The sequence below is a fragment of the Kogia breviceps genome, chromosome 7 (genome assembly GCF_026419965.1).
Source record: "Kogia breviceps isolate mKogBre1 chromosome 7, mKogBre1 haplotype 1, whole genome shotgun sequence".
Classification (NCBI taxonomy): domain Eukaryota; kingdom Metazoa; phylum Chordata; class Mammalia; order Artiodactyla; family Physeteridae; genus Kogia; species Kogia breviceps.
Window position 1 is genome coordinate 45,907,193 of NC_081316.1, and position 21,638 is coordinate 45,928,830.

General features: G+C 40.9%; 1 long non-coding RNA gene across 1 annotated transcript in view; it reads right to left on the reverse strand.

The window, feature by feature from the left end:
* LOC136794575 (uncharacterized) overlaps window positions 1-20,930 on the reverse strand; it is a 227,835-nt gene extending 206,905 nt beyond the window's left edge. Inside the window, exon 1 of the long non-coding RNA XR_010841562.1 lies at window positions 20,840-20,930. This is a non-coding gene — a long non-coding RNA (uncharacterized lncRNA). The remainder of the gene's footprint in view (window positions 1-20,839) is intronic.
* Window positions 20,931-21,638: the final 708 nt, after the last annotated feature.

Consider the following 21,638-nt stretch of genomic DNA (forward strand, 5'->3'; position numbering starts at 1 on the left):
GAAAGATCCCACGTGCCGCGGAGCGGCTAGGCCCGTGAGCCATGGCTGCTGAGCCTGCGCGTCCGGAGCCTGTGCTCCACAATAGGAGAGGCCACAACAGTGAGAGGCCCCGCGTACCGCAAAAAAAAAAAAAAAGTACTGGCTCAAGCATTAGAAAATCCAGGGGTAGTACCAACTTTAGGCTGGCTAGATGCACAAATCAAATGATATTATCTGGAGTGAGAGTCTCTCTATCTTGATTTTTCTTTCACTGTATTGCCTTTCCTCTCCTACTCCTCCAAGCTATTCCTAGATATTCCAGGCTTTTTCCTCATGACTGCAAGATGGCTGCTGTAGCTCTAGCCTCACATTCTTTCAAGATCTAGTCTAGCAAGAAAGAGTTCCTATCTCCCATCATTCCTGGGTAAGAACACCTGCCTGCTTCTTCCTTTGGCACACCCTCCTGGTGTGATTATGTAGAATACTTCTTCACACTCCTATCTTAGCCTAAGCACTAAGAAGTCTGTGTTCACTTAATAATGAGATGATCATCAACATTGTAAAGAGTAACGACCTGCTCTTTGTTAAGCACTTACTTTGTGCCAGACTTGGTTCATTATCGCCTTGGTTCATTATCGCAACAAGAACGATTATCCTACTTCAAAAATCTTATTGAGTATTTACATATTTTTAAATAACTAATCTGAAATAAGTCAAGTAACTTGGCACAGATCCATGAGATAGAAAATAGAGGCAGAAATTTCATACATTTCTGTCTAACTCTAGAATCTTCATCCTTTTAACCAGTTAGCTCCACTTGAATCCATATTGTTTTTCCTAAAGCGTGAAAAACAGTAGCTCTTTATCTCCCCTTCAAGAACCTCCCCTGCCATCTCTTCTGCCCATAGTCACCAAATTTCTGCTTGCTAGAATTATGCCTCTCATCTATTCTTCCATTCATGAAAGGCTAATTCCTAACAAATAAGTGCTCCCCCCCTTCCCCAATCACTCTCCTTTAGGAAAGAAAGAAGAATCATTTGACTTCTATGTAGTCACTCAACCTCTGCCCTTTACAAACTTATCCATCTTTTTAAACTTCTCTGACTTTTCTTCATCATGCAGTTTTACTTTCCTTGAGGCATATTTGAGTCAGTCCTTAAAATATGCTGGTGATGCAAAACACTTGAAAATAAATAGACAGCAGTTATACAAATAGATAAGAATCAAAATGAGGCCCTATTTTACATTGCCTTCTTTTCACCAAAGATCTATTTTCAGTGCAGAGATCCAGTGAGGTCAATAGCACCTCTGTGCTTAAATCAGAAGCATGCTGGCATTATCAGTAGCAAGCAGAGAGTATGGCGCTGAGTGCGATTACAAAGAAACTTGAAAGGTCTGTACCCTCTTTCATTAGAGATCACAAATCAAGAGGCTACACACTCATATTTGACAGTTGTTTTTCTCAAGGGCACATCAGCTAGGAGGCACAATCTGGAAAATAAGATGTTAAATATAATTTAGCTTCATCTGAAGATTTGCAGGAGTTCTTTCTATTCTCCATCTGCACCTCAACTTCCCTCTTAAAGAGAGGTGCCCTTCCTTTGACAGCCTTGATAACCCTGTTACCCCAGTACATGCACCCTATTGCATCACAATTCTCATTGATGGAAGTGTACACCCCACTAGATCGAGTGTTCCATGAGGGCAGTGTCTACATATTCATTGCTGTCCAAGCGATGCCTAGCACAGTGTCCAGCAAGCAGTGCTTAGTACATACATGTCTGTGATTTGAAGAGGTAAATGCTGCACAAAGACAGGGGTCCTCAGTTTCCCTGTGAGCTCCTGTCCTTCAGCCACTGAGATGGCATCAAATAAACTTCAAGGGACTCTCCCCTTCAGGTGACAAAAGTCCCTGCCCACCAATGCTAAAGTGCATGGAGCCTCCAGGACAGTTTCCAGAAGTTTCCATGACAGTCTTTTCAACAATAAATTTGATGCCAGGCTCTGAGACTCACTGGCTGAGATGACGAACTCTCCAGGGAGTAAAACTCTCAGTTCCTGCTTTAGGATTGTGTTTATTGGTTGTTTGTTTCCTACTTTCCTGCCCTGGCACCCTGTCAAACCAGAGAGAGAGTTCCTTCCTCCTTCCTTTACCTCATACAGAGCTTGGCCAAGACCACATAAAGTCCTTTCCACAAACCTCTCTCTACCCCAGAAATCCCTCGTGTCCTCCATTTGGGTCATTCATCTCCCCTCACCAGTCCTATTGGCAGAATTTTATTTTCAGCTCATACTTTACTCTGGACAATCTACAATAAGCAAATAGGCATGGGCAGAATATGGATAATGAAAGAAAATTACTAACTGTGGCAGGGTACCCTAAACCTGGATGGTAGGAGTTGTCAAACTTGTTAGGAGCCTGTAAAGTGTTTCTGAGATTCCTTCAGGGCAGAGACCGTCTTGTCCACTAGTGCCTGGTGTGCTGCTTGGCACATTATAGGCACTCAGTAAATATCTCCTGAATAAATGAATGAAGACTTGAACACTGCCTTGTGGTAAAGGCTCATTAGGCCTCAAGTAACCATTACTCACCCATTGCCTTTGAGGAAATTTGTGTGGCATGTTCTTGAGAATTCTGAAGGTAAGGTGCAGAAGACCACACACTGATGGTTCAGGCCTCATTTGTGATCTTCAACTCCTTGTAGAAGCACAACTGAGAAAGAAAGAAAGAGAGAGAGAGAGAGAGAGAAAGAGAAGGAAGGAAGGAAGGAAGGAAGGAAGGAAGGAAGGAAGGAAGGAAGGAAGGAAGGAAGGAAGGAAGGAAGGAGGGAGGGAGGGAGGGAGGGAGGGAAGGAGGGAGGGAAGGAAGGAAGGAAGGAAGGAAGGAAGGAAGGAAGGAAGGAAGGAAGGAAGGAAGGAAGGAAGGAAGGAAGGGAGAAAGAAAAGGGGAGGGAGGGAGGGAAGGCAGGCGAGGATGAGGCATGTACCTCAGGTTGATCTGTTATCAGAATAAGCAAAGGCAGAGGCAAAGTAAAGTGGTTAAGAGCATAGACTCTGAAACCAGACTGCCCACACTGAAACTAAGTCAAACACTTAGTAACTCCCTGACTTTGAACAAAGTAGTTAGCTTCTCTGTACCTCTGTTCCTCCTAATAGTCATAGTAAAATCTATAGTGCCTGCAACACTTGTATTGTATGAGGACAATTACATGAGTTAATATATGTAAAACACTTAGGATGTTGCCTGGCAAACAGTAAGCACTCAACCAATGTTTGTAGATATTATTATAAAGTGTTGTGAAGCTCAATCTTCACCCCACAACTGAGTTCAATCAGATTTCAATAAATGTTTTGTACATTAAATTATTGTGGTCCTATTTGGATCACAGCGGGAGGTCATCCCCTTGAGAGTGAAGGATGGAATTTTCTCACTTGTAGGAATAAAATTTTTCACAGTCTGTCACTGATAAAAAAAAAAAAAAAGTAGTTTTAGGACAAGAAAAGAGAACACAAAGGGCGGGTCTTTATCTGGTCAGTTGAAGGAATTCTCAGTCACAACTGAGGCTGACCTATATGAAATACATACTTTCTGATGGATAACTCACTGTTAAGTTAGTCCCTAACACAAGAACAAATGCCAGTTGTAATAAAAATAGTAGCTAACATTCACCTTTCTAAACTGGACACATGTTTACTTCAGTTCAATCTTATAAAGTAGGAACTATTACATACAGAGGCTGACCCATGGCTGGAGAGCCAGCACCACATACAGGATCTGTATTAGTCAGGATAGGCTAGGTTTTCTTGTGGTAACCGGAAACCTCAGAAGTTTAACACAAAAATAGCTTATTTCTCATTTACATTACGTGTTCCTTATGGATCAGCAGGAAGTTCTGCTACCCACACTCAAGATCCCAGGCTGAGTGAATCTCTACCACTAGCTGCACAATTTGGAACATGCAGCTTCCTTGTTGCTGCAGCAGGAAAATGGAAAGACATATGAAATTTTCTGTGCTTCAGGCCAGGAGTGACTCGTGTCACTTTCACTCAGTAGTGCTCTTTCTTTGACCTGGGCCACACCTTAGGGAGCTCTGAAATTTGGAGTGCCATGTCAGTGCCTGGGACTTGGTTAGGGCTGGCAGTGAAGTCCAGGAGGAGTTCCCCAACCCAGAACAGGACCTGCAAGGGCCCCAGCCCTCATTTCTCCCCTTGGAACCCTCTGACCCTGTATCCCATGCATGGAGTCAACTAGATGCCCCAAGGAGCCCTGAGACTTGTGCCCATGGAGGCATCCTGGTACCATGTGTCTGGCTCTGGCTCTAGGAGGGCAGCCTGGTAAAGCAGATTGCTCCTGCAGGCCAGCATTATATTTCTTTTGTAGGATTACACAGGATCAGGCAGCCAGAATGGTAATGACATGTTCACTTGGGGTGATTCTCACTCACATTGGACACAAAATATGTTCTAAGGTACTATCTGTTTCCCCTGCCATCCCTTGGGCTTAAAGCACGTTTGGGCCCCTAGGTCAGCTCTCACCTCTCTGTGTTCAACTCACAATATCATCTCCAGTCTACAGCACCCAAGGGTGACGGCAGGCATTCTTTACTCTGTATCCCCCACTGCTGACATGCAACATAGATACAATCCCTTCTGAAGGCTCTGCATCACATGACAGAGAGTCCTGGGGAGAGAGGGGATTGCCTATCTTTTTCAAGGGTAAAATTTTAGACCACTGCTGGTTGATGTCAATGGGCTTTTCCAAATGATGTTTTCTCTTGCCTCCAATTATTGCAGTGATGTCATATTCTTCTAAGTCTGTCTGAAGCAGTACCAGACATTCCCTGTGTGAATGGGACCGCTCCTCTCACTCTGCCCAGGGGCCTATCCTCCCTGCTGATGTCAGTACGTGGAATTCAGGGATACAGTCAACATTGAAAGAGATCACATTCTAGAAATGCAGGGAGTACAGCCTTAAAAGTTGAAGAGGAGATGTGGCTGAAAGATGTGCTATAATCTACTTCCACTGTAAAATTTTAAACAGTACATATAACTTGACCAAAAATGAATTATCATTCACATTTTCCTTCACACACAGATAAGACTTGCATGTGTGGTCATCATCCAAAAACGCATAGCAACAACCTTTTAGAGAATCATTGGAAGCCAGTATTCAGGAATGGCAGGATGGATAATGCAGTGTCAGGAAAGATGTTGTAACCAGCACGAAACACATGGAATTAGAGAACCACAGAAGCAAGAAGATCTATATTGATTCAAGACAAATAGGTTCCAAAGAGCCATGGCATTGTGAGTAATAACAATGGTGCCATCTTTTTCTCCCAGTGAGAGATATGAAATTAGCCAGAAATGGTGATTTGGTAATAAAGAAGTCAAAAAGATAGTTCTTGATCCTGAATGGAAACAGATGGTGCCTGGAGACTACAAAAAAAAATCTTTATTTGCACTGTTTGGACAATAATCAAATACCTAAGTATTGCTTCTGTAACCACCTTTCTAAATCTTCATTTATAACTATGCCTCACATGACCCACAAATTATGTAATATATGTTTGGATCACATTGTTTATATAGGCAGGGACCTCGCCAAATATATTTTGCCTGGGACCTCCCCCACACCCTGAGGTGACCCTGCTTCCATACACAAGCCATCTACCAGAACTAATCTTGTGGCCTCACCCAAATGCCAGGGGTCTAAAAGTGTATTCTGAGGGCCCAAAAGGAGAGGAGAAACAAATATGATAGACACTAGGAATATGTGACACAGGAACCAACAAGGATGCTGCCGAGTCTGGGCATTTGAAGAGTGGCCACATTTTAGCAATTAAAAGTTGCTCCCTGAGGGAGATGCAAGAGGGAAGGGATATGGGGATATATGTATATGTATAGCTGATTCAGTTTGTTATAAAGCAGAAGCTAACCCACCATTGTAAAGCAATTATATTCCAATAAAGACGTTAAAAAAAAAAAGTTGCTCCCTGGGTTGCCGTTTCCTTCTTTATCCCACAACTGTTTCTAAAGCCTCATCAAATGTTAAACCCTTGCCTTCACTGTGCTGCACCATAGTGCTAAGAGCATAAATACAACGTAAGTCAGAGTTCCCAGGACTGCAGGAAGCAGTCCGCAGACACATCAGCTGTAGCCTTGGACAGAGTGGAGACGAGGATTCCAAAGCCAGGCAACCCAGGAGTCAAAGAAATGATAGAACTGATAGAAAAGGAACTGATACAGAAACTTCTAAAGAATCTCCTACAGACACTAGAGGAAAGAAGAGAACCTCTAAGAGAGGTCTGAGGTCCTGAATGGGGAATGGGACTGAGCCATTATAAATTGCAGTGCACCTGCATCAAAGTATCTGAAATTTTTCTTTGAATACCTATCTCTTCTCCAGAGCTCTGATCTATGGTTCAGTTCCTCAAAGCTGGATCTGACATCTAGACTCTTTCACTTTTATAAAGTTAATTCCACTAAAGTTACAGTGGGCACCATAAATATGAAGTTGTGTTATCTTTCTGTGATATTTACATTTTTTGGAAGATTTTTTTTTTTAAATAAATGATGGCCTTTGAACAGTGATCATTAGGAATTCTGACAGCTGGTAAATAAGATATTTGGAGGTGAGTGGACTTCTTGGTACCCCTCAAACCTCAACATCTGCGTACTTCTTCATCAGGATGACATTGCTACATGCAGTCATCACAAGATGAGTGGCAGCTTAGGTATTGATCCTGCCCCATAATATCAGGTCTGTTCAGCTTCCCTCATACCCTGTGTTAGGCTCTAACGTAGACTTACTGATGCTCTAGAAACACAGAGGAACATGCCTCAATGGCACTGATGGCTTGGAGAAATTCAGGCAATCACAATAATTTAAAGGAAAGGAGCCCCTTGGATGGAAGGGAGAAGGGTGAGAGAGCAGTGGTAGAGAGCACAAGATGGGAGACAAAAGGACTAGTGCTGATGTCAGGAAGCAAGGTTGCTGGGACAATGTTGCCTCCTAAGGATTGAGCTCCTGCATGGAAGGAAGACAGAAGCTTGCATATTCAGGAGAAAGAGATTCCAGTGTGTTAAAGTGAAATGTGTATAACAAGGGAACAAACATTAAAGAAAGGAGGGCAACGGGGAGAGGCCACAACAGTGAGAGGCCTGCATACCGCAAAAAAAAAAAAAAGAAAAAAAAAAACAAAGAAAGGAGGGCACATGAAATCGATAGGTAGCAGTGTCTGCAGCTTTAAAATTTGCTATTTAGCTCCTGTTTCACGTCCTACGACCAGCTGGAATTCAAGTATCCCTCTGGTACATAAAATCAATGAAGGGAAGAAAAACTGTGCTTCACTACAGCAAAATCAACATGTGAAATAAACCTTGAAAAGTTTCAGGTCAGGCATAGTGTCCAATAGGAAATGGGCTTGAGACCAACACAGGAGAGAAATGAGAGAAAGTAGAATTTCAGATCATCGAAGGAAGCAGAGCAGTGTTCATTCATTTATGCAGCAACTATTTATTAAGTATCTGTTATGCAGTACACTAAATGGGGAATACATTAAAAACATATAATATATAACCTCTCTCACAAGGAGCTTCCTATAAGGAGTAGATGAGAGACAGCCAGGTAAACTCTAATTATAATACAGTATGATAAGTACTAGAACAGGGAAATCACAGAACACTATGAGATTATATAAAAGGGGAACCTAGTACAATCTTAGAAGTTCAGAAAACAATCCCCAGAACATGTAAAAACTGAGCTGAGACAGAAAAGGAGTGTGGGGGGTTAACTGGTTAAATGTGGACAAACCTTGTTAATCAGAGGGAACAGCATGTGCAGAGGTCCAGAGACAATCAAGTACCCAGTGTGTTTGCAAATGGATCTGTGTGGATAGAAGAATATCAGCTTTGGGGGGAGGGGGTTGCAGGGGCCGGGAAGCATAAGATAAATGGAGGAATAAGCCAAATTATAAAGGGCATCCAAAGCTGTAAGTTGGACTTATCATGAGAGCAATAAGGAGCCATAAAGAAGTATTGATCAACCTTATGTAAACAATTTCTGCTGTTCCTTTTCAGAAACACAGGAGTGCTTAGCATAGTTCAGAGAATGAACTCTTTACTTAGGCAGATGGATGAAACTTCCCTCCCACCACCACTCAAAATCTCTCTCTCTGCCACCAGCTATCCCACTTTATTTCATAAAATTGTGTCTGCAAAAAGTAAATGACTTAGTTAATTTATGCTCTCATCTATCCAGCATCTCTCATCAAGTCTTCAAATACTAACCTATAAGCAATGTTGCTGCAGTAATTTTATCAGAATGCCATAGAGGAAATAATATTCTAACAGTAGGATGTCAAAGCTAATTTATAGCAGAATAGTATCGACTGTCATTTCCTCCCAATAAAATCTGTGGACCAATAACAGAGAACATCACCTTGATAGAATCTTTAAATAGTCTCAAAATGAGAAATTAGGGCAGAGTGTTGGTAGAGCTTCAGGGTCTTGGCTGAGTATGTTTAAGGTGGTCTTGCAAGTGGGAAACTGGTTGAAACTGGTCAAAGTTTTATCATTATTATTATTATTATCAAAATAGCTCTGGATTGGTAGACACATTGAAGTAGGGGTCTTGAAGCTAGTCGTGATGAGCAAGCTATTAGCCCTGATGAATAAGCTGTTTCAATGATTTACTTGTCTTTTTCTTTGATTAATTTTTCCTTTCTTTCATGAGCAAGCATTTCTTGAAGCAGATAATTAGATTATTTTTACCTGGTCCCAGCACTGATTAACATAAGGACAAGAAACAATGTCTAATCCCAGTATTGTTCAGCATTGAGACAAGAAATATTGCTAGTTTCAGTCCTCAGTAGCCACGTAATCTTTGGAACATGTTCCATTTAACCAGTAAAATTCAGGCTAATAAATGGATAAAAGGGACAGTTATTTAAGTTAGTATGACATCTATTCTGCCACTGTTAGCTACAGTGAATAATTAAAAATTGAATATAGATAAAATTTAAGAAGTATAAATAAGGGGAGCTCACAAAAGCACTATTTTTTTGGTAGAGTCCAATATATTACAAATACTCACCTGGACACAAGATTATGATGAGGATTAAATACAAAAAGATAGGTAGATATTATTATTATCCTTCAGTGAAATTGCTAAGGTACAAAAATAATCGCAACACTTCATTTTTTTATGAACACATCATTCCTCCTCATCCAAATGTACTAAAATATGATTTTTGTGGTCTGGCCTCATTTTACTCTCATAATATCCATAAAATTCCTTCAAATATACCTGCTTTTTCAGAACTTGGAACACGCTGTTCCTTCTGTCTGCAGTGTCTTACTCTTCTTCTGGTCTTTCCCCACCCACTTGGATCATTTCCATTTATCCTTCTACAGTAAAGTTAAATATCACACATTTAAGAAAATGTCCATGACACCTCCCAGTTACATTCAGTAGCACTCCTTTTTGACCCTGTAGCACCCCGTGAATATCTGACTCCCTTACCAGATTTCACACTGCGTTATATTTGTTATCCAACTTGCCTCTCATGTGTACTAAGCCAAGAGCAGAGGACTATGCTTTCTTCATCCTGATACTCCTCCGTGCTTCACAATATGACTTATTTTTATTAAACTATTTTTATTGAATGTGGTTGGAGAGTTTAAATCTACATAAAAGGATATTGACCAGAATGGGTTTAAGTGAATCTTCATGTTGTAGTAAATGTGTTTGAGTGTGTGTTTTATATTTTGAATTTTCAGAATTATTTCTTTTTTGTTTTTTACATTTATTGTGTACTTCATTTCTATTATTATATTGTAATATATAATGAAATAATTATACAACTCACCATAATGCAGGATCAGTGGGAGCCCTGAGCTTGTTTTCCTGCAACTAGGTGGTCCCATCTTGGGGTGATGGGAGACAGTGACACCCAAAGTGTGTTGCTTATATCCAGTCTACTCCATAAGATGCGGCTTAATTGTCACTTGCCTGTCACTGACAGGGTTTTGATATGAGTCTGCAAGCAATTGATTTATTATGGTCTCTGTGCAGTCAAACCTCTCTGCTAATGATAATTTGTGTTTGCAGCCACTCCCCAGCGCTAGCATCACCGCCTCAGCTCCACCTCCGATCATCAGGCATTAGATTCTCATAAGGAGCGTGCAACCTAGATTGCCCGCATATGCAGTTCAGTAGGGTTCGCGCTCCTATGAGAATCTAATGCCGCCACTGATTTTTTTTTAACATCTTTATTGGAGTATAATTGTTTTACAATGGTGTGTTAGTTTCTGCTTTATAACAACGTGAATCAGCTATACACATACATATATCCCCATATCTCCTGCCTCTTGGGTCTCCCTCTCACCCTCCCTATCCCACCCCTCTGGGCGGTCACAAAGCACCGAGCTGATCTTCCTGTGCTATGCGGCTGTTTCCCACTAGCTATCTGTTTTACATTTGGTAGCGTATATCTGTCCATGCCACTCTCTCACTTCCTCCCAGCTTAGCCTTCCCTCTCCCTGTGTCCTCAAGTCCATTCTCTACGTCTGCATTTTTATTCCTGTCCTGCCCCTAGGTGCTTCATAACCTTTTTTTTTTTTAGATTCCATATATATGTGTTAGCATATGGTATTTGTTTTTCTCTTTCTGGCTTATTTCACTCTATATGACAGAATTATTTCTTTAAAAGGTTTTGTGGAACTTTCTGAATTGTCATAAACCAAATGGAAAAGTACTGACTCTTGAGAATACTAAAGTTTACTCCTTATGCCTATCATGACTTAGCTTATAGGGCTCTTTGTCAGCCCAGAACAGTCCATTCTAATCAGGGCAAACTCAGATATTCTAGCTACCCAAGCAAGGGAAATGACAATATCCAATTTGGAGGATAAAGCTCTCAAGCTGCAGGAAATATTATCAATGCTAAGCAATCAATAACACTGACAGTAAAAATGAAGACATATTGAGAACTACAACCCAGACCTCGAGTAAAGGACAATTGCTAAGTAAGACTGCCCAGGAAGTAATCATAAAAACTCTTATACCAGTCTCTCAGTGATATTTTAGAGAATTTAGTCCATTAGATATAGCTAGACACCCACTTTCAGTTCTATTAATTATATATGAAATATTTTTAAATGATAACAAACATACACCTATAATTATAAAACAATCCACATTTTAATGTTCAGTGGTGTTAGGTTTTACCTTTGAAAGCTCTGTAAGGTCTAGTGAGGGTGAACACTTTAGAGCCAAAGATGATCTAACAACCTTCACTTTCCTTGACCAGCTCTGGGCACTAGTGCCCTTCACCTTTAGGCTCAGTTTTGTCTGATTCATCAAGAAGACATGAGCAGAGAAAGAAGTAACATCTGGAATCTGGCACAAGTCTGAGTGTGGAAGAGTTGGGCTCTCACTGGCTATGTGCCCATCCATTGTCATTCTTCCACCTCAAATCATGAGCAGCAGTCCAATTTTCTGCTGAAGCAGGAGTTGTTCCTGGAATCCCAGCCTGCTTGCAGGAGTCCTTACAAGGCACAGGCCTTGAGAATACCCTATCACCAGGATTTGGAACCTGCCCAGTGTTCTCCCAGATGCTGCCTACAAACTGAAGTTTCGCCTAAAACCTCACTCTATGAAATACCATTGGATATTGTCTAAGTCACCTTGGGCTGCTATAGCAGAATTCCACAGACTTGATGCCTTAAACAACAGGAATGTATTTCTCACAGGGCTGGAGGCTGGGAAGTTCAAGATCAGGGTGGAGCCTTTTTGGTTTCTGGCACTAATCCAATCAGGTCAGGACCCCATCCTCATGACTTCATTTAACCTTTATTACCTCCTTATAAGCCCTATCACCAAACAGTCACAATGGGGGTTAGGACTTTAATGTATGAATTGGGGGCAGGGAGACATAATTCAGCCTATGGCAGGTATAAACATTAACCTAAATCTAAATCAAGCCTAAGTTACCCATGTACATTCAACAACAATAACAAAGCAACAATGTCTATTGTTTATTAAACATTTACTTTCACCAAATATTTAGGGTAATATTACTAGGTCAATTATTATTTTTTTCTACTTTGCAGCAGAGAAAGTTGAAGCCTTCAGGTGTAAAACACCCTAAACAAGGCCACAGAGCTACAAAATGACAGAGGTGGGACTCAAATCCATGTCTATAGGAATTCAAAGCCCAAATGAGACCTGTCTACCGTGACTTCTTAGGTGGAAACTATAATTCAGATCACTGATCAACCTTCAGTCCCGGCCTCTTCCCTTTCCCCACCTTCCTGAACTGTGGAGATTATTAAAGTTTGCCTCATAGACACACCTGAGTTTTGGCAATTATGGAGCTGACAAGAAGTTTCATCACCCCAACCCCACCCCTGCATGATGTTCAAGTGTCAACTGTACTTATTGAGCCCCTACTATGTGTCAGGCACTGTTCTAGGCATTTGGGATACATCACAGAACAAAATAGACAAATATCCCCACCATAGTACTAATACGCTAGCATAGGGAAACAGAAACTGGTAGCCATATTAAATAAGTAAAGTATGTAATGTGTAGAAATTATGATATGGACTATGAAAAAAGAAAAGGCAGCACAAGGTAAGGGAGATCAAGAGCATGAGAGGAGAGGGTCAAGGTGAACCTCTCTGGGAAAGAGATACATAATCAAAGACATATAAGATAGACATCTGAGGAAGAGTATTTCAGACATAGGAAACAACACTTGCAAAGAACTTGGGGTGAAAGCAGTCCTGGGCATGTTTAAGGAACAGCAAAGAGACCAACATGGCAGGAGTCCAGCGAGTGACAGAAAAGTCAGAGAGTTAATGGGGCACCAGATAAAGAAGGACCTCTGGCCACTGTAAGAGTTTTCATTTTTTACACTGAATAAAATGGAAAATCATTTCAGGATTCTGAACTGAGGAATGACAATGACCAGACTCATATTTTTAAAGGATCATCCTAGCTGTTATATAAAGGACAGATTGTAGGGCAGCAAGGATAGAAACAGGGAGGCCAGTTAGGAGGCCATTGCAATTATGCATGGCAGATTGGTGGGGGAGAGCATGGCAGAGGCAGTGGTGGTGGTGGTGATGTTGGTGGTAGTGGTGGTGGTGGTGGTGGTGGTTGTGGTGATGATGGTGGTGGTGGTGATGTTGTTTGTGGTTGTGGTGATGGTGGTAGAGGTGGTGATGGTGACGGTGGTGGTGTTGGTGGTGATGGTGATAGTGGTGGTGGTGATAGTGATGTTATTGTTGTTGGTGGTGGTGGTGGTGATGCTGATGGTGGTGGTGATAGTGATGTTATTGTTATTGGTGGTGGCGATGATGGTGGTGGTGGTGATGGTGGTGGTGGTGGTGGTGATAGATGTTGTTGGTGATGGTGGTGGTGGTGGTGATGGTCGTGGTGGTGATGATGGTCATGGTGGTGATGAGGAGGAGAGGTGGTTAGATTCTGGACATACTTTGAAAGTAAGAGAAGCCTCATCTATGAACCCAGTTTTGCCAGTTCTTGAGCCAAAGGATAAGAAGTGTGTCAACAGGCTTAGCCCTCAATGCAGGAGGTTGGGGTACATAAAATAATATCTAACATAGTAAGCACTTATTACCCACTAGTCATACTAAGAGTCCCACTAGTAAGATAGGAAACTAAAGCACAGAAACATTAAATGACTTTAGTTAGTAAGCAGACGAACTGGGATTTGAAGCCAGAACATCTGGCACTGGAACCCTCACAAATAACCACTCCCCATACAGCTTTGCTGGTTAAGGCACGCTTTATAGACTTGAGATCTGGTGACTCAGGGACAAATAGCTGGAACTGATACACCAAGGGCGAATCAGGGTAACCTCTAAAATGCAGCAGTCCCTAACTCACCACTGAGGCAGAAAACCCATAATAAAGCAATGACAACTAATGAGCTTGATTCTAAAATGAATGAATCTCTGGGCACAAGGTGATTCCATACTGGGATGACAGCTAAGTAGAAATATGGCAGTTTTACACACTACCCTATTTTTTAAGCAGTGTATGGCACGTGATTTAACATTTCCTTAAAGATAGAGGACAACATCATGAAACTTCACTAGAACACTGTGGTCCAGGAAGCACAGCTACTTATGCCATTTGGCTTTGGGGAAGGTTTTGGTATGATTCTTTTTTAAAAGAATATATTGAAGTTTGAAATGAGAAAAAGAGATAAAGTAGCTGGCAGAATATGAGCTGTGTTTTTGCAGCTTAGCCTCAGGAGAGGTAAAGGGAATTGATTCAGAGTATAGCTGGGCCTTAAGGACTGCCTTTCTGCCTTTGAGGAGGAGGACATGGAGATAAAAGGGGGCTTACGGGAATGCTGCTATCCTATGACTGGCATTTCCCTAGGAGGAGACAAAGCCATATGTGAGGTCAGAAAACACAGGTGAGCTCCCTCCCCTTCTCCAGTCTAGGCATGTGCTTATAGGCTCCCAAATTTCCTTTTCATAAACATCCAAAGTGCACTGTGCCTGCAATGCTGATGGCTGACAGGAGAAATTGCAACATGCAGATGATATTACAGGGACTGTCTTGCTGGAAGGAGGACCCCAAGGCTTGTGTCTTGGTGGGAAAGGAACTGAAGTCTACACAGATTAGTGTCATTACTTTGCGTTTGGGGTTTGACAGGCTAGGAGACCAGAAAAATATCAGAATTTGAATTAGAGGGGTCTAACTCCCTCTTAAAACAGCTTTCAAGTCTTCTAAGTAACCTGTCATTTTGGATTAGGCATCATATTTTTATGTGGACTTTTAAAAATCTAAGCATGGTGCTTTTCACAGCTTTAATAGGCAGAATTCTGAAATGGTTCCCAAAAAATTCCCACCCCTGGTGTATACAAACTTCCTCCCAGTGATTCAGTCAAACACTAATCTGATGCTGCTGTGGAGGATTATATAGATATAAAAAAAAAAGTCCCAAATCAGTTGACCTTAAGACAGAAATTATCTTCAGTGGGCCTTCAGTGGCTCTGACCTAGGTCTTAAAAGGAACTTGTCCCTCCTGGTGAAAGAAATTCAAAGTATGAGGCGGTTCAGTACAACAGAGATTCTTTGTTGCTCACTTTGAAGATGGAGGAAGCCAAGCGGCAAGGAATACAGGTGGCATCTAGGTGCCAAGAGCAGTCCCCAGCTGATAGCCAATAAAGAAAACAGGACCTCAGGGACTTCCCTGATGGTCCGATGTTTAAGAATCCCTTCTCCCAAGCAGGGGGCCCAGGTTCGATCCCTGGTCAGGGAACTAGACCCGGCGTGCTGCAACAAAGATCTCGCATGCCACAACTAAAACCTCAGCCAAATAAATAAATAAATATTTTTAAAAAGAAGAAAGAAAACAGGACCTCAGTCCTATAACCACAAGGAACTGAAGTCTTCCAATAACCTGAGTTCATACCCAGATCCTCCAGAAAGTAACCCAACCTCGCCAGCACTCTGATTTCAACCTGTGAGACCCAGAGCAAAGGATGCCACCATGACATACCAGACTTTTGACCCACAGAACTGTGAACTGATAAATGGGGGTTGCTTTCAGCAGCTGAACTTATGGTAATTTGTTACACAGAGATAGAAAACTAATACAATTGCTAAAAGCACATTTTGGAAAATAAATCACTAGTAGAACTATTTAAGATGTGATTAATTGATTGAAAAAAATCCTTGCTCACCTAGATTCTTTCTTTCATTTTTTTCCTCTATCAGATATTTATATTTAATATTTTGGCATTTCTTAAAGCAAGCTGTCTTACTTCTGTTGCTGCTAAATACTAATCATATGACCCAAGTTTCACTATGAAATTTATACAGAATCAACTAGCAAAGAAAGCATTTCTGAAAATGATTTTAGTAAGTATGTTACAATTTAATGAATATGAAATGATCTGTGAATAATTTAGTCTATCTCTCAACAGTTTATCTCTAATTGATCTTGCTTATTCAAACTATTGCCCCATTTTTCTTCCTTCCTAATGAAGTTCCTACCATGGGAGGGAGACCCAAGAAGGAGGACATATGGAGATATATGTATATGTATAGCTGATTCACTTTGTTATAAAGCAGAATCTAACACACCATTGTAAAGCAATTATACTCCAATAAAGATGTTAAATTTTTTAATTAAAAATAAGTTATTATTAAATCATATTATCAACAATCTCTACATTTCTACATACAATCCATTTATACATTGAAATATTTTAAAAGCCTCTTCAGAACTCAAAGGTAAAAGGCTGTAAAAAATATAACATCATGGTTAATAAATGTAAAAGAAATTCTAATGTCTGATTAGAGAATTTTAGTCAGAATCAAGGGTTTTTTTAAATTCAAGGCATTTCAACTATAAATTGTTGGCTTTCATGGAACAGCTAAACCAATGTATATATACTAAAAGAATTATTTAATATACTCAAAATTTTTAATTAAAGTTTTTACTAATAGGGACTTTACTAATATGAAAGGAAAAATCCTCTCCTTTCATATTTAATACAAATATTATTAAAATAATACTCATATAAATAAAATCTCTATGTCCCCTTATGTCTTATTGTTTTAAAGGCAGGGACAAAAACAAAAGTATTCAACTGAGGCCTAGAGCTTTAGGGAGAGATGACTCCTGTTGCTAAGAAAAAGAAACCTCAAAAGCAGAGTCCAGATTCTGGGATCATGATTCAACAAGATTTCTGGCATTTGCTATAAGCTAATGAGGCTCCTCAGAGTCTAACCCACCAGCCAGGATGTTAATGGAGTTTAATTGCCAGGGAAAACCCAAACCTGGCTGAAAAGGTCCTGTGATGGCTCAACTCCTAAAGCAATTCCCACTCTTTTATAAACTTTCCAACAAACAAAGCGTGCAGCTAAAGCAGTGAAGCACTGATGAAATTAGGCGGACTGTTGACTGCAAGTGACAATCACTTAAGCAATAAAAAGGTATTTTTAGGCCACTTAGCTGAACAATCCAGAGGTTACACTAGCTTGAGGCGCAGCTAGATGAAGAGCCTGAGCTCTGTCCCTCAGACTCTCTCCAGCACCCCACTCCTGGCAAACTACCAGCCTAACAGCTCCTGTTGTATGAGAGTATCTGCAAAACTTCTGAAGAGGTTCTGAGGAGGAGTCTGACAGCCCTGGTTTAGCAGCACATGCCCAACTCTGTAACCGGGAATAGAAAGGGGAAATGCGGTAGGCTAAGATTGTTACCAAACCAAACTTGGGGACACTCCCACATGCACAATAAAGCCAATCTACTGACACCGGGTTGTGGTGAAGTAAACTGTAGCATTTATTGCAGGTGCCAAGCAAAGAGTATAGATGGCTAATGCTCAAAAGATCCCAAACTCTCCAATGGATTTCAGGGAAGAATTTTTATAGACAAGGTGAGGGAGAGAATCACAGGGTGTGTGTGATCAGCTCGTGCACAATTCTCTGATTGGTTGAGGGTGAGGTAATAGGGTGGTGTCACAGGGGTTAGTATCATCAATCCTCAGTCTCTAGCCAATCTGGGGGCTACGTGCTCATGGTCATCATGAAGTTATCTTCTGCTATCTGGTGGGGGTTTTAGTATCTGTGAAACAACTCTGGAATGTGAATCAGACACTATTATCTATGTCCTTCAGGGAGGAATTAAAGATTCTGTGACAGCCATGTGGCTGATTTACTGTTCAAATTTTTCCTTGTTCTCCTGGCCCAACTGCTATTTTTTTTGTTACTACACGTTCACATTCTTTCAATATTTAATTCTTGAGCCAGCCTTTTGTGGCTTAGGGGAAGCCTGGGAGACTAAAGCTTTTCTGCTAACAAGAGGCAGGTGGAGGACATTGTGGGGGAGTAGCCTGTCCCGGGAAGGCCCTATAGAGTCCTGCTTGGTTACCAGGTGTGCAGTTATACCCAAGATATATTTGTTTCCTTTAGAGAGGTCATGTTCTGTGATCAGAATAGGACTGTATGCCAGGAGAAAAAATATAGAGAGGTCTTTATACCTCAGAAGGGGAATCCTCATCTATGCCACTCTCAAAGATAGCCATTGAGATGATGAACCAGGGAGATACTGCTTGCAAGAACCTGAAAAAATTAGTCTGTCCCCTGGAGGAAATCAGCCTTCTAGCAGAGGAGGGAGATCTTTCAGATATCTATCTAGCAGATGTAATACATATAACAGGACAGCAACTTCACTGTATTCATTTCCTTCTATGAAATAGGAATTTTTAAATTATAGTTAAAGGTGGATGAAGACAAATTCCACAGTGTCATGTGTAAGACTATAAGGAACTGGATTTACTGGAAAAACATAGAAATCAAGAATTAGAATTAAGAGGCCTAGAGCCTGCTTCCTCTCATCATCACAAAGAGAAGTCTGCAAAAATCAGCTCAGCATACTCCTTGACACACCACAGGTTCCTGTCTGCCGGGGATGGATTGTTACCGAGTCCAAACTCATTCTGCTCAGCACACAACAGGCCAATAAATCAGGAAATGAGGTGTTGGGACAAGGTATAACGACTTTATTCAGAAAGCCGGAAATCTGAGAAGATGGTCCTAGAGAACCATCTTATCAAAGTGAGAATTCAGGCTCCTTTTATACTAAAAAGGGGAGGGGTGTGGTCAGTTGTTGCAAACGTCTTGGTGCCAGAATCCTTTGTTCTTGCAACTGTCCATGTAGGTCAGGTCATGATGTTCCTGTAAACCTCCAGCAAGACAAATGTTATTCTCTGCTCTGCAACATTTTATCTCTTTGTGAATGGAAAAGTGTTATAACCTTAAAAGTCAGAGCCTTGAAAGTGGACTGTCATATATTTTAGGCTGTAGGCAACATTCTTAAAGCGAAAGCAATAGAATACAAAGTTTAAAGTAAAAGAAACAGATCTAATATGGAGTCAGATTTGTTCTTCCCTATACCAGAATCCTGCCTCTTGACTCCCTTAAAATGCAGTCATGATAAGGTTGGGTTAAGGGATACAAATAGAAAGGATTTAGGCACCAAAGAGTTTGAGTATAAATGCCAACACAGCTGAGAAGAGTTGTCTGAGAATGCCAGCTGCCATCACCTCATTACCTGTAAGTAGTAGCTGCTGCTGGTGCATTAGAAGGGGCTCTCTGTTACTGTGTGTCCAGGCACAGCCATTCCTTCTAGGGAAGGAGGAGGAAGCCTCTGTATCTAAGTTGCTGAACAACTGTCCATTTCCCTTCCAATATTAAGTTTGTCATTTAGCCTCAATTGCAGGATCAAGAAAAGCCACATTCAAACCTGACCGGTGAAATAAATACCACCCAAAATGCTGGATGTGGAACAGAATAGAGAGACTGGGTGCGTTATCTCCCTTTAAAGAGGGTTTAGGTGTGAGATTTTGCTATTGTTCCTGGTCTTCAATATGGGATAATTTGTAATGTGATTTGGGATGCTTCTAGAACTGTGAGCGTGAAATGAAGGTTGGCTGTGGGAGTCAGGACCTGTGGTGTGCTAGGCAGCGCAGGCATGGCTAGGTGTGGGCTGTGACAGTTATTATTTTTGGCTATTCCATAGGGTCCATGTGGATTTTTTCCGCATCCTCATTCACCTGGCAAGAGGCCCAAAGAAGCCTACCTATTTGTTTCCCTCCTTTCTGTAGATACAGTGATTGAGTTATTAAGAAGCTGATGTGTAGCTTAAGCAGCTCCAGTCAGAATCATTCCCTGGAATCACCTGTAAAGTGTATCCTGTTAATCCCTGCTCAGAACTTTATAGTGACTTCCCATTAGAATTAAAGCCAAACCCTTTAGCATGGCCTATGAGAACTGCATGATCTAGCTTCTATTTCCTCATCAACTTCCTCATCACTTGACTTCCTATGACCTTATCAACACACTCCAGCCATAGTGGGTATCTCTTAGTTTCTATAACATGTCAAGCTCATTCCCATCTCAAGGATGTTTTCTTTGTCTCAAATTCTCTTGGATTCTTCTCATGTTGATTCTTTTTTCTTTTGGTAACTTTTTAAAAATATAATTTCAAATTTACAGAAAAGTTACAACAATAGTAAAATGAATTCTTGTATACCAATTATTCACATTCATCAGCTGCCACATTTTGCCCCATTTGCTTTTTCATTCTCCCTATATATATATTTGTATGTATATGACATTTATTTAAACCATATGAGCTTAAGTTGGAGACAATGTGCCCCCTACTTCTAAATACTCTCATGTGCCTTTACTAAGAATGAGGACATTTTTTTTCAGAACTAGAATGTAATGAACAAAAATCAAGAAACTTAACAGGAATACAATACTATTATCTAATCCACTTTGCATATTCACATCTCATCAATTGTCCCAATGATAGCCTTTATAGCAATTTGTTTTTCAGTCCATTAGCTCATGTAATGTTTCATTGTTACATCTCTTTACTATCCTTTTATCTGGAAATGTTCTCAGACTTGTATATCTTTCTTATTCATATATTACAAATATGGGAAATATCTTTAATAGCTATCAAATATAGTTATAAATACTTCTGACATGTGACTTCAAACTCCCTGAACTTAAATATTTCCATCTGAAGGCTATTCTTCATATGAATTGTTATGTAACTCTTACCAAGTCCAAGCTCATACTGCTCACTGCACAACATGCCAATAAATAAAGAAATGAGCTGTTGGGGCAAGGTATAGCAACTTTATTCAGAAAGCCAGCAGACCAAAAAGATGGGAGACTAGTGTCCCGAAGAACCATTTTGCCTGGGTTTTGGATGTTAGTTTCTTTTACAGAACAATGAAGGGGAGGTGAGGAGATAAAGTAAAAAAGGTGATAAGTTGTTGCAAATGTTACCTGGTTCCAGCCAGACTCCTGAGGAGATGTGTTCATTTTTTCTTTCCTGCAGCCATTCACAGATGGGCCTGGTCAGGATGTTTCCTGTGAGCTAAACAAAGGTATTTTAGCTTAACCTCAGGCATGGAAGGCAGGGTCCCCAGAGATGGGCCATTATGTATACTTTAAGCTATAGGCAATATCTCTCTATAGTGATTAACTTGTAGCAAAAGCAATAGAATGCAAACGTTAAAGTAAAAGAAACGGATCCAATATAGAGTCAGATTTGTTCTTGCCTATTACATAACCTGAAAGGCCAAGATCACAATAGCCCTTACTTGCATAGTAGCAAAATCTCAGGTCCCCTCTCCTTGAAGTGCCCTACACCAAGAAGCACAGCATTTGCAGACTCCTGTCAATGCCTGGCTTTTGCTCTTGTGTAAGTCTGGACTGCTATTTTCCTTCTAACCATAGATTCCCTGGACTCAGGGGTCTGTTGCCAACAATGAGGTAACTACTGAATCATCTCAGAGCTGCTGCTGAAACCATGCTCCACGCAGTTAACAGGAGCCAATAAGTAACAAAAATTCTTGAACTTGTCTTACAATCAACAGATAAGGGAACAGCTTGGTAAAACTCCCTTACTTGCAAACTGCCTTCCCAGCTTCATGCAGACCAGTTGTTTTACAGGAACCTGGAGTCAGCTTCTGCCCAGTGTGAGTGAGCTATGGCCAGTTGGGACAACCGGCCCTAAAACTGGGACTTGTAGGTGTCTGATGAATGGCCTGTTGACCTCTTAGGACTGGAAAACTCCACCCTC